Here is an 11,533-nt window from a genome sequence, read left to right as displayed (position 1 = left end):
ATGAGGAGTATAGTTGAATTAATTTCATGTTGAAATCGAATTTAATGGAATGTTTTAATCGCATTTAAAGCTGTTGTGAAATTAAGTCAGCGTACGAGTCACTTTATTTTTCGGTGTTCTTCAATATCTTTAAGTTTTAGAATAATTATAGCATAAAAACTCGCTGAACCGACTTTTTTTCAATCAGTAGAAGATAAACAATATACTTGTATGTTTTATGGTGGTGGCTGATTTGCGAATACCCTTCGTCGACATAGGCTTAAGAAGCCATGTCGTAGGAGTTCGAAGTTGTCAGTCATTAAAAAATAACTCAGTGTCGTTGTGTATTTATTTTCCTGTCAAACCTCCTGCTTAACCTGACAGTTTTTTTTATTTGGTTTTCACGGAGTTCAAAGCCAGGACACGCCCGGGGACGAATCCCGATGAAATCCCATTTTTTTCTTCTGTACATGGGTCAGGCGCGCCGAACCATTCGGCCAAGTTGCTGCCCTTAACTTGATAGTTTATTCTAGTGGATCTTTACAGTACGTTAGCGCCCTCTTGAGATCGTTTGCAAATGGTAAAATAGTGTTGAAGTTAATGCTGGCAGTGAGAATATAATACGGCGACAGTACAAACATGGTCGCATGGCTCTTTGCTAATGAACCCTACTCAAGTTGGTTAAATATTTTGTAAAATTTGTCCTTCTGAACGTTGTTTAAAATAAAAACGATTACATTGTTTTAAATTATGAAAAAAATCTAGTTATTATTTTCAATAATAACTAGAAGGTGCACACTTTATGCACGCCTTGCAAAACCGCCCTTTCAGTTATTCACAGCAATAAAAACAACAAAACAATTCGAAAAATAAAACAATGAAAGTTTTTCGTGTTAAAATTCCATTTAAATCTAAATGACAATATTCTGTGATGAAAACAATTGATAATTGGTGGAAAACCGGCAGGACTAGCAATAGAAGCTTTCGTAGAAGCGCATTCAAAACTGTTTTCTTCTTTAGAAACAATTCAACAATAAAAATTTGAAGCAATGCAAAGCTATTCAATCACTTCTTGGCATTTTTCCGCCACTTTATCCTCTAATTTAAACCATTGTTGCATTGGCATATGACCGCTTGCTCTTGCGCAATTTTTGAAATGGTATATGTGACAGTCACTAGAGCTTTCTTTATTAGTTCACAAATAAGAAGCGTAGAAGAACGGTTAATCTAAATTCAGTTCAAAATTAAAAAAATAGTAAATTTGCTTTTTTACTTCGATAATTAAGTAAAAATTAGCAGAACGATGAAGTTTCTTTTACTTGCACTGGTTGTGGCTGTTGTTATTGGCAATGGTAAGAATTGTATTGTAGTAAGTGATTACAATTGCCTTGGAATAAATTTTGATGGAGCTTGAGTCTGAGTCGTAAGGGGTTTGAAAATAACGCATGACCCAAAAGTTAAAAAAACTAAATTTGCAGCACAAACAAGCCAAGTGAAAATCCCCAATCAAGCACTTTTCATTTAAACTTAAGCCCGAATCTAACACCCAAACCCTGAGCCGACTTACACTCACCCTTTTAATTATTATCCAATTTTTGTACTGAACACGCCATTTAAATTGTTTCAGGGTTTGCCGTTGCTCCGTCCATCAAATGCTATGAATGTGAATATAATCTGTCAACAAATCAAACTTCGGACTGTAGCCCGGAGCATCTGAACCATCACCATCTGCACCAATGCCTCCCTGGTATCACGATGTGTGGGATGCATAGATTCGTCCATGGTAACAAAGAACAATCAGTTTGATCAACTTTATTTGCATGTTTTTTGACTAAAAATTTCCACTCGTCTTAGTCATTACGTGGTGTAACTTTTGCCTTTGTTTTTAGGATATTTTCGGTTTGCAAGTTTAGAAATATCTACATTAAAGTTGCAATGGTTTATAAACCTAGAAAAACGTAACCTTACAAAACCATTTAAACATGCTTATTACTAAGTTGTTTATAATAACTATGTTTAACATGTCTTGAATTTTTTTACTGCGGGTAATTTTTGCCTTGTTTTTTTAAGGGTTTTTACTTCGCTTATACTAAGTACTCGTACTCATCAAATGGTACCAACTACGAACTTATATAAACCTAAGTGTGCTAACAAAACGTGTTTATTAAATTTAACTTGATGCTGACAACAGCGATACAGTTCAAAAAATCTATTCAGGCATACACTGTATACGAGCCACTCACATAAAGTAACAATTGTATGTTTTTACGCATAGTTGTCAAACACTTTTAAATAATATTGTATCCCTGGCATCCCTCTTTCTACCAGTACAAATGTATTTACGTTATTGCATGTTGCAAAGGTTCATTAGTGCCCACAATCTTTTGCAGGGCAAATAAAGATTGTTCGTCACTGCGGTAGCACTCACGCGGGGCAATTAATGTACTCCTGTTCAACGGGTAAGTTTTCGTTTACCTTTTCCCACCCCATTGAGAACCGCTGTTAGCTTTTTGTTTTTCCAGATGGATGCAACAACATATAAGATGGAACGCATCAGCTATTGGGATCAGATGCATGTTTTGTACATTAAACCAGATACCGTACATTGCTCTTGTATATTTATCTAGTTACTTGTTTGTTTTGCAAAAGAAGTTACCACAGTGTGCTATGGAACGATGCAATAAACGAGATGCATAATACTTGCCATGTCAGCACTGAGTTTTGAGCAATTAGGGGGATTGCTTTAATTAAAGTGTCTAGATGATTAGGTCAAATAACTAGGTCAAAACAAACCAGCCTGTTCGTGCGAGTGACGGAATGAACTATTAAAGAATGCCTTTCCTAAGCTCTTCGAGACATTGGGGTTGAATTACTTAAAGAAAAAAGGCATTTTTGCGGAAATGCTGCATTAACCTTGGACAGAAATTGTTTCGAAGCTTATGGACACTTTGGCATCGGGTACGAACACGTGTTTACATTCATGCAATCTGTGACTATAAATACACCATAAAAATCATTTTATTGCGTAAAAGATAAACGTTCCTTAAAATGTGTATATCTGTCCGTGGTTTTCTTTATGTAGTTACATGAGATTCCCATTTAATACTGGTAGTTGCATGCGTCTGTAAAGCAGAAGAAGAAATATATAATGACATGGCGAAAACAGTAAATAGCTGAAGCAGTTGAACTTCAAGCATGTAAAAACTTGGTTTAGCGTAAACTGGACATTTACCGAATATTCGGTTTGCCAAATTTATTCGGCCGATTCGGCCATTTTTGCAAAGATTTGGTTTCAGGCGAACCCAAATTAAGCCGATTCGGTGCGTCTCCAGTTTGAACACACTACTGAGACTGATGAAACTGTAACATAAGGTTGTGACAGTGATTTGTTACATTATTGTTTACTTTTTACCGTTTTGGTTTTGCAGTCTTTGGGAAGTAGTTTCACTTGCTGCGTGTTGAAATCGGACATAATGGGATGATTTAATCGCATTTCAAGCTGTTTGCAAATTAATCAGCTTTCGAGTTAAAAAATGATTATTTCTTCATCGGGTGGCTCTCATATTTTTTTAGTTTTAGAATATTTTTTGCATAAAAGCTCGCTGAACGGATTTGTTTTCAAACAGTAGAAGATAAGCAATATACTTGTATGTCTTGTGGTGGTGGCTGATTTGCGAAAACTCTGCGTTGACATAGACGTATGAAGCCATGTCGTAGGATTTCGAAGTTGTCACTCATTAAAAATAACTCAGTTTTGTTGTGTATCTATTTTCCTGTCGAACCCCACCCTCTTTCCTAACACGGGTGGTTAGATTTTATGCCTCCTCGGCTGATCCCAGCATTGTTTCCCCCAGTATCGTTATACTCGCAGTGCGCTAAACCCACTTTTTGATGAGCTCCCGCCATATTACGCTTCATAGTATAATTATGAGCTACGCAGACTCAGTGTAGAATCCGCCGAAAGTGGAATTACATGCACTGTTGCCTGCCTCGTATGCTGCACTCCTTTACATGTCAATTTCTTATAGTAGGGGATCGCCAGATTGACCAGTATAAGTTGAGATGAACACAAATTCATAAATGGTATCAGCCCTGAAGCGTCTATGCAGACCAGTGATCACTGCACACTATTATATAAATAGAACGCCAGGCCCATTGAAAGCGTCATACCGAATCAGCCGGTCATCAAGCATTCACCGCCATATGGCAAGGCGTAGGTTAGAAAAATCTAGCCTGTGGTGGGATTCGAACCCACGACAGGAGTCTTTCCGGGACTCGCGCTCTAATGGTGAGGAATGAAGAAATAAGGGAGAAATTCGTCGACACAGGTTTGAAACGGTTGATCATTTAGCCAAACTCCTGCTTAACCTGACAGTTTTTTATTTGTTTACGGGGTTTGAATCCAGGACACCCCTGGGGACGAATCCCGATCACATCCCGTTTTTTGTTCTGTGTATGGATCAGGCGCGCCGGACTAATCGGCCAAGTTCCTGCCCTTAACCTGGCAGTTTATTCTAGTGATTCTTTACAGTACGTTAGCGCCCTCTTGAGATCGTTTGCAATTGGTAGAATAGTGTTGAAGTTAACGCTGACAGTGAGAATATGTATCATGCAGAGTCAGTACAAATATGGTGCAATGACTCTTTGAATGCTAATGAACCCTAATCAAGTTGGTCAAATATTTGGTAAAATTTGTCCTTCTGAACGTTGTTTGAAATGAAAACGATTACATGATTTTAAAATTAGGAGTTAAAAAATGTAGTTATTATTTTCAATCATAACTAGCAGGTGCACACTTTATGCACGCCTTGCAAAACCGCCCTTTCAGTTATTCAAAGCAATGAAATCAATGAAACAATTCGAAAATGAAACAATGAAAGTTTTTCGTATTAAAATTCCATTTAAATCTAAATGACAATATTCTGTTATGAAAACAATTGATAATTGGTGGAAAACCGGCAGGACTAGCAATAGAACCTTTCGTAGAAGCGCATTCAAAACTGTTTTCTTCTTTAGAAACAATTCAAGAGAACTAACAATAAAAATTTGAAGCAATGCAAAGCTATTCAATCACTTCTTGGCATTTTTCCGCCGCTTTATCCTCTAATTTAAACCATTGTTGCATTGGCATATGACCGCTTGCTCTTGCGCAATTTTTGAAATGGTATATGTGACAGTCACTAGAGCTTTCTTTATTAGTTCACAAATAAGAAGAGTAGAAGAACGGTTAATCTAAATTCAGTTCAAAATTAAAAAAATAGTAAATTTGCTTTTTTACTTCGATAATTAAGTAAAAATTAGCAGAAAGATGAAGTTTCTTTTACTTGCACTGGTTGTGGCTGTTGTTATTGGCAATGGTAAGAATTGTATTGTAGTAAGTGATTACAATTGCCTTGGAATAAATTTTGATGGAGCTTGAGTCTGAGTCGTAAGGGGTTTGAAAATAACGCATGACCCAAAAGTTAAAAAAACTAAATTTGCAGCACAAACAAGCCAAGTGTAAATCCCCAATCAAGCACTTTTCATTTAAACTTAAGCCCGAATCTAACACCCAAACCCTGAGCCGACTTACACTCACCCTTTTAATTATTATCCAATTTTTGTACTGAACACTGCAAATATTGTTTTTTGAATTTTACGCCATTTAAATTGTTTCAGGGTTTGCCATTGCTCCGTCCATCAAGTGCTATGAATGTGAATATAATCTGTCAACAAATCAAACTTCGGACTGTAGCCCGGAGCATCTGAACCATCACCATCTGCACCAATGCCTCCCTGGTATCACGATGTGTGGGATGCATAGATGCCATGGTAACAAAGAACAATCAGTTTGATCAACTTTATTTGCATGTTTTTTGACTAAAAATTTCCACTCGTCTTAGTCATTACGTGGTGTAACTTTTGCCTTTGTTTTTAGGATATTTTCGGTTTGCAAGTTTAGAAATATCTACATTAAAGTTGCAATGGTTTATAAACCTAGAAAAACGTAACCTTACAAAACCATTTAAACATGCTTATTACTAAGTTGTTTATAATAACTATGTTTAACCTGCCTTGAATTTTTTTACTGCGGGTAACTTTTGCCTTGTTTTTTTAAGGGTTTTTTACTTCGCTTATACTAAGTACTCGTACCCATCAAATGGTACGAACTACGAACTTATATCAACCTAAGTGTACCAACAAAACGTGTTTATTAAATTTAACTTGATGCTGACAACAGCGATACAGTTCAAAAAATCTATTCAGGCTTACACTGTATACGAGTCCCTCACATAAAGTAACAATTGTATTTTTTTACGCATAGTTGTCAAACACTTTTAAATAATATTGTATCCCTGGCATCCCTCTTTCTACCAGTACAAATGTATTTACGTTATTGCATGTTGCAAAGGTTCATAAGTGCCCACAATCTTTTGCAGGGCAAATAAAGATTGTTCGTCACTGCGGTAGCACTCACGCGGGGCAATTAATGTATTCCTGTTCAACGGGTAAGTTTTCGTTTACCTTTTCCCACCCCATTGAGAACCGCTGTTAGCTTTTTGTTTTTCCAGATGGATGCAACAACATATAAGATGGAACGCATCAGCTATTGGGAACAGATGCATGTTTTGTACATTAAACCAGATACCGTACATTGCTCTTGTATATTTATGCAGTTACTTGAGTGGTTTGCAAAAGAATTTACCACAGTGTGCTATGGAACGATGCAATAAACGAGATGCATTATACTTGCCATGTCAGCACTGAGTTTTGAGCAATTAGGGGGATTGCTTTAATTAAAGTGTCTAGATGATTAGGTCAAATAACTAGGTCAAAACAAACCAACAAAACAGTCTGTTCGTGCGAGTGACGGAATGAACTATTAAAGAATGCCTTTCCTAAGCTCTTCGAGACATTGGGGTTGAATTACATAAAGAAAGAAGGCCTTTTTGCGGAAATGCTGCATTAACCTCGGACAAAACTTAATTCGAAGCTTATGGACACTTTGGAATCGGCTTATCAACATAATTTTATTGCGTGAAAGTTCGTTTCATTAAAATGTGTATGTCTGTCTGTGGCTTTCTTTATGTAGTTGCATGAGATTTCCATTTAATTCTGGTAGTTGCATGCGTCTGTAAAGCAAAAGAAGAAATATATAATGACATGGCGAGAACAGTAAATAGCTGAAGCAGTTGAACTTCAAACGTGTAAAAACTTGGTTTAGCGTAAACTGGACATTTACCGAATATTCGGTTTGCCAAATTTATTCGGCCGATTCAGCCATTTTTGCAAAGATTTGGTTTCAGGCGAACCCAAATTAAGCCGATTCGGTGCGTCTCCAGTTTGAACACACTACTGAGACTGATGAAACTGTAACATAAGGTTGTGACAGTGATTTGTTACACTATTGTTTACTTTTTACCGTTTTGGTTTTGCAGTCTTTGGGAAGTAGTTTCACTTGCTGCATGTTGAAATCGGACATAATGGGATGTTTTAATCGCATTTCAAGCTGTTTGCAAATTAATCAGCTTTCGAGTTAAGAAATAATTATTTCTTCATCGGGTGGCTCTCATATTTTTTTAGTTTAAGAATATTTTTTGCATAAAAGCTCGCTGAACGGATTTGTTTTCAAACAGTAGAAGATAAGCAATATACTTGTATGTCTTGTGGTGGTGGCTGATTTGCGAAAACTCTGCGTTGACATAGACGTATGAAGCCATGTCGTAGGATTTCGAAGTTGTCACTCATTAAAAATAACTCAGTTTTGTTATGTATCTATTTTCCTGTCGAACCCCACCCTCTTTCCTAACACGGGTGGTTAGATTTTATGCCTCCTCGGCTGATCCCAGCATTGTTTCCCCCAGTATCGTTATACTCGCAGTGCGCTAAACCCACTTTTTGATGAGCTCCCGCCATATTACGCTTCATAGTATAATTATGAGCTGCGCAGACTCAGTGTAGAATCCGCCGAAAGTGGAATTACATGCACTGTTGCCTGCCTCGTATGCTGCACTCCTTTACATGTCAATTTCTTATAGTGGGGGGTCGCCAGATTGACCAGTATAAGTTGAGATGAACACAAATTCATAAATGGTATCAGCCCTGAAGCGTCTATGCAGACCAGCGATCACTGCACACTATTATATAAATAGAACGCCAGGCCCATTGAAAGCGTCATACCGAATCAGCCGGTCATCAAGCATTCACCGCCATATGGCAAGGCGTAGGTTAGAAAAATCTAGCCTGTGGTGGGATTCGAACCCACGACAGGAGTCTTTCCGGGACTCGCGCTCTAATGGTGAGGAATGAAGAAATAAGGGAGAAATTCGTCGACACAGGTTTGAAACGGTTGATCATTTAGCCAAACTCCTGCTTAACCTGACAGTTTTTTATTTGTTTACGGGGTTTGAATCCAGGACACCCCTGGGGACGAATCCCGATCACATCCCGTTTTTTGTTCTGTGTATGGATCAGGCGCGCCGGACCAATCGGCCAAGTTCCTGCCCTTAACCTGGCAGTTTATTCTAGTGATTCTTTACAGTACGTTAGCGCCCTCTTGAGATCGTTTGCAATTGGTAGAATAGTGTTGAAGTTAACGCTGACAGTGAGAATATGTATCATGCAGAGTCAGTACAAATATGGTGCAATGACTCTTTGAATGCTAATGAACCCTAATCAAGTTGGTCAAATATTTGGTAAAATTTGTCCTTCTGAACGTTGTTTGAAATGAAAACGATTACATGATTTTAAAATTAGGAGTTAAAAAATGTAGTTATTATTTTCAATCATAACTAGCAGGTGCACACTTTATGCACGCCTTGCAAAACCGCCCTTTCAGTTATTCAAAGCAATGAAATCAATGAAACAATTCGAAAATGAAACAATGAAAGTTTTTCGTGTTAAAATTCCATTTAAATCTAAATGACAATATTCTGTTATGAAAACAATTGATAATTGGTGGAAAACCGGCAGGACTAGCAATAGAAGCTTTCGTAGAAGCGCATTCAAAACTGTTTTCTTCTTTAGAAACGATTCAAGAGAACTAACAATAAAAATTTGAAGCAATGCAAAGCTTTTTAATCAATTCTTGGCATTTATCCGCCACGGTATCCTCTAATTTAAACCATTGTTGCATTGGCATATGACCGCTTGCTCTTGCGCAATGTTTGAAAAGGTATATGTGACAGTGACTAGAGCTTTCTTTATTAGTTCGCAAACAAGAGGTGTAGAAGAACGGTTAATTTAAATTCAGTTCAAAATTAAAAAAATAGTAAATTTGCTTTTCTACTTCGATAATCAAGTAAAAATTAGAAGAACGATGAAGTTTCTTTTACTTGCACTGGTTGTGGCTGTTGTTATTGGCAATGGTAAGAATTGTATTGTAGTAAGTGATTACAATTGCCTTGGAATAAATTTTGATGGAGCTTGAGTCTGAGTCGTAAGGGGTTTGAAAATAACGCATGACCCAAAAGTTAAAAAAACTAAATTTGCAGCACAAACAAGCCAAGTGTAAATCCCCAATCAAGCCCTTTTCATTTAAACTTAAGCCCGAATCTGACCCTCAAACCCTGAGCCGACTTACACTCACCCTTTTAATTATTATCCATTTTTTGTACTGAACACTGCAAATATTGTTTTTTGAATTTTACGCCATTTAAATTGTTTCAGGGTTTGCCGTTGCTCCGTCCATCAAGTGCTATGAATGTGAATATAATCTGTCAACAAATCAAACTTCGGACTGTAGCCCGGAGCATCTGAACCATCACCATCTGCACCAATGCCTCCCTGGTATCACGATGTGTGGGATGCATAGATGCCATGGTAACAAAGAACAATCAGTTTGATCAACTTTATTTGTATGTTTTTTGACTAAAAATTCCCACTCGTCTTAGTCATTACGTGGTGTAACTTTTGCCTTTGTTTTTAGGATATTTTCGGTTTGCAAGTTTAGAAATATCTACATTAAAGTTGCAATGGTTTATAAACCTAGAAAAACGTAACCTTACAAAACCATTTAAACATGCTTATTACTAAGTTGTTTATAATAACTATGTTTAACATGTCTTGAATTTTTTTACTGCGGGTAACTTTTGCCTTGTTTTTTTTAAGGGTTTTTTACTTCGCTTATACTAAGTACTCGTACCCATCAAATGGTACGAACTACGAACTTATATCAACCTAAGTGTACCAACAAAACGTGTTTATTAAATTTAAATTGATGCTGACAACAGCGATACAGTTCAAAAAATCTATTCAGGCTTACACTGTATACGAGTCCCTCACATAAAGTAACAATTGTATTTTTTTACGCATAGTTGTCAAACACTTTTAAATAATATTGTATCCCTGGCATCCCTCTTTCTACCAGTACAAATGTATTTACGTTATTGCATGTTGCAAAGGTTCATAGTGCCCACAATCTTTTGCAGGGCAAATAAAGATTGTTCGTCACTGCGGTAGCACTCACGCGGGGCAATTAATGTATTCCTGTTCAACGGGTAAGTTTTCGTTTACCTTTTCCCACCCCATTGAGAACCGCTGTTAGCTTTTTGTTTTTCCAGATGGATGCAACAACATATAAGATGGAACGCATCAGCTATTGGGAACAGATGCATGTTTTGTACATTAAACCAGATACCGTACATTGCTCTTGTATATTTATGCAGTTACTTGAGTGGTTTGCAAAAGAATTTACCACAGTGTGCTATGGAACGATGCAATAAACGAGATGCATTATACTTGCCATGTCAGCACTGAGTTTTGAGCAATTAGGGGGATTGCTTTAATTAAAGTGTCTAGATGATTAGGTCAAATAACTAGGTCAAAACAAACCAACAAAACAGTCTGTTCGTGCGAGTGACGGAATAAACTATTAAAGAATGCCTTTCCTAAGCTCTTCGAGACATTGGGGTTGAATTACATAAAGAAAGAAGGCCTTTTTGCGGAAATGCTGCATTAACCTCGGACAAAACTTAATTCGAAGCTTATGGACACTTTGGAATCGGCTTATCAACATAATTTTATTGCGTGAAAGTTCGTTTCATTAAAATGTGTATGTCTGTCTGTGGCTTTCTTTATGTAGTTGCATGAGATTTCCATTTAATTCTGGTAGTTGCATGCGTCTGTAAAGCAAAAGAAGAAATATATATGACATTGGTGGAAGAGCATGTAACTGAATCAGTTAATTGAAGTTGATCAAGCGTTTTTTTTTGTCAAAAAGTGGAGATGTCCGAATATTCGGTTTGCCGAATTTATTCGGCTAAATCGGCCATTATTGCAAATATTCGGTTGCAGGCGAACTCAAATTAAGTCGATTCGCTGCGTCTCTAGTTTAAACACGCGATTAAGGCTGATAAAACTGTGACAGAAGGTTGTGTAAGTACTGATTTACATTATTGTTTACTTTTTAGCGTTTTAGTTTTTGCAGTCTTCTGGAGATTAGTTAAACTAACTGCATGTCGAAATCTAATATATGGGATGTTTAACTCGCATTTGAAGCTGTTGGGAAACTAAATCGATGTTCGAATCACTTGGTAGTTCTCAATATTTTTACGTTTCAAAATATTTAAACTAG

The 11,533-nt window shown here is 37.0% G+C and overlaps 3 long non-coding RNA genes across 4 annotated transcripts; all 3 read left to right on the top strand.

The window, feature by feature from the left end:
* Positions 1-1,640: 1,640 nt before the first annotated feature.
* On the top strand, positions 1,641-2,554 carry LOC145225326 (uncharacterized). The gene is made up of 3 exons (XR_013859861.1): positions 1,641-1,762; positions 2,370-2,438; positions 2,502-2,554. It is a non-coding gene; the product is annotated as an uncharacterized LOC145225326 (long non-coding RNA).
* A 1,534-nt stretch (positions 2,555-4,088) lies between these two features.
* On the top strand, positions 4,089-6,707 carry LOC145224369 (uncharacterized). 2 transcript variants are annotated; one of them, XR_013859624.1, is made up of 4 exons: positions 4,089-4,307; positions 5,638-5,790; positions 6,399-6,467; positions 6,531-6,707. It is a non-coding gene; the product is annotated as an uncharacterized LOC145224369 (long non-coding RNA). The 2 variants fall into 2 exon arrangements; XR_013859623.1 differs by lacking the exon at positions 4,089-4,307 and adding an exon at positions 5,284-5,336.
* Positions 6,708-7,126: 419 nt separating this feature from the next.
* LOC145223863 (uncharacterized) lies at positions 7,127-10,697 on the top strand. The gene is made up of 4 exons (XR_013859512.1): positions 7,127-9,326; positions 9,628-9,780; positions 10,389-10,457; positions 10,521-10,697. It is a non-coding gene; the product is annotated as an uncharacterized LOC145223863 (long non-coding RNA).
* Positions 10,698-11,533: the final 836 nt, after the last annotated feature.

Source organism: Phallusia mammillata, chromosome 4 (assembly GCF_965637545.1).
Source record: "Phallusia mammillata chromosome 4, kaPhaMamm4.hap1.1, whole genome shotgun sequence".
Classification (NCBI taxonomy): domain Eukaryota; kingdom Metazoa; phylum Chordata; class Ascidiacea; order Phlebobranchia; family Ascidiidae; genus Phallusia; species Phallusia mammillata.
This window is presented reverse-complemented; position numbering and strand designations above follow the sequence as displayed.